This window comes from Triticum aestivum, chromosome 3B (genome assembly GCF_018294505.1).
Source record: "Triticum aestivum cultivar Chinese Spring chromosome 3B, IWGSC CS RefSeq v2.1, whole genome shotgun sequence".
In the NCBI taxonomy this organism is placed as follows: Eukaryota; Viridiplantae; Streptophyta; class Magnoliopsida; order Poales; family Poaceae; genus Triticum; species Triticum aestivum.
In genome coordinates, this window is record NC_057801.1 from 420,575,766 (window position 1) to 420,577,421 (window position 1,656).

Genomic DNA, 1,656 nt, shown 5'->3' on the forward strand with positions numbered 1-1,656 from the left:
GGTACCTCTCCGGCGAGCCCCCCTCCCCGCTGCAGCTGGTTCTTCCTTCACTCTGGCGAGCCCCCCCACCCCCTGAAAATCGACTGACTCAAAAGTTTATTCAGTCGAGTGAAGCGTAGCTAAATCGGAGCAGCATCGCAAGCAAGAGCAAGACCGAGAGCAGCAGCGAGAGCAAGAGCAATAGCAAGAGGAGACCAGGCAGGGGACCGAGAGCAAGAGCAGAGCAGCAGCGCGAGCGAGAGCTAAAGCAGCAGCAGCTCCTACTGATGTGGACGTCGCCGCCGAGGGAGCGATGCCATGGAGGAAGTGGTCGGCGACGCCGTCGTGGATGGAGCAGCGCCGTGTCGGCTCGGGACCGAGCGCCGGCAGCACCGTGAGATCGAATCAAGAAGAAAATGCAGCGATTAGTGTACAACCTCTTTGGTGGCGCCGATTAGGCCGCAGCTTCATCCGAGGAAACGGTGATGATGATGCTCTTCCGGTGGTGCAGGTGAAGACAATGGTGTGGGAATGGAGGTGGTGCGAAAGACGAGGGGAACATCGGGGCAGCTCCTTGGAGGTGGAGGACGGGGTGGCTGAACCGGCGGGACGACGAGATCGACGATGGATCCTCATCCAGTACGATGGATGAGGAACGTCGAGGTTTTACTGTGGACGACATTGTCGGGGAAGAGGCTCCGGCTGGGTGGCGGACGGAGGAGTGTGTGGGGCTTCATCGCGGGTTTTCACGGCCTCGGTGTACGAATGGGTGGGCGGATGGGATGGGAGTGGGGAACCATGGCTTAGGGACGCGCTTGTCCAAAATGTGGGGTAAGTTAGGAAAGTACCCCCACTGATTTGAGGCGGTTCTTTCGGCTCAGGGGTACCACAGGCATTTCGCGTGTCGGGATTTCACAGGAGGTGGGAGTTTCCACGCGCATTGTAATTTTGGAATAGCAAGGCGCGGGTTGAGATGGAGGGAGTTGTTGGAGCACAACGAGACAAAGATATATCTTAAATACTTCAAGATAACAAGGCGTGGGTTGAAGAGGCGGGAGTTTCGCAGGACGATAGACAGAGACGCTAGCTTCAAATTTCAACATGACAACGCGTGGCTTGAAATTTCGGGAGAACAAGCTTAACGTGTACCCAAAAAAGACAATTTGCACCTCAACATGCACAACACGCACACAAACACCATTTAGACTAGAGTAAGGTACACGTGCATTCCACGCACGAGATTTGGCAACCAAATTATGAATAAATACCACATTATAGCATGTAAGCTTTGAGTCATATATGCATGATGTAGATGTTCGTTTAATTCTTATAGTTCATTTCATTCAAAATCCTCTAGTTTTTATAAGAAAGCTAATCTATTTTATGATTCATGGAATTGTGCGTTGTAAGACATAAAGTAAAAACAAATAATGGCAAATCATGTAGAAAAACATTTGGGCAATTCTGATACGGAAGATTCTAGAACAAAGAAGAAGTGCTTGTGTTTTGATGTTTGTGCATTATGCTTAAGTTCAACCATGGAGTCTTCTAGATTATACATGTGGCGAAATCTGGTGGAATCTAGATGATATCCAACGGCCAGTAGTGCTCAAATTTGCCATCTTTGGACCATCGGATTTGCCTCATCCAACGACCATCTTTCAAAGTTAAAGTTAC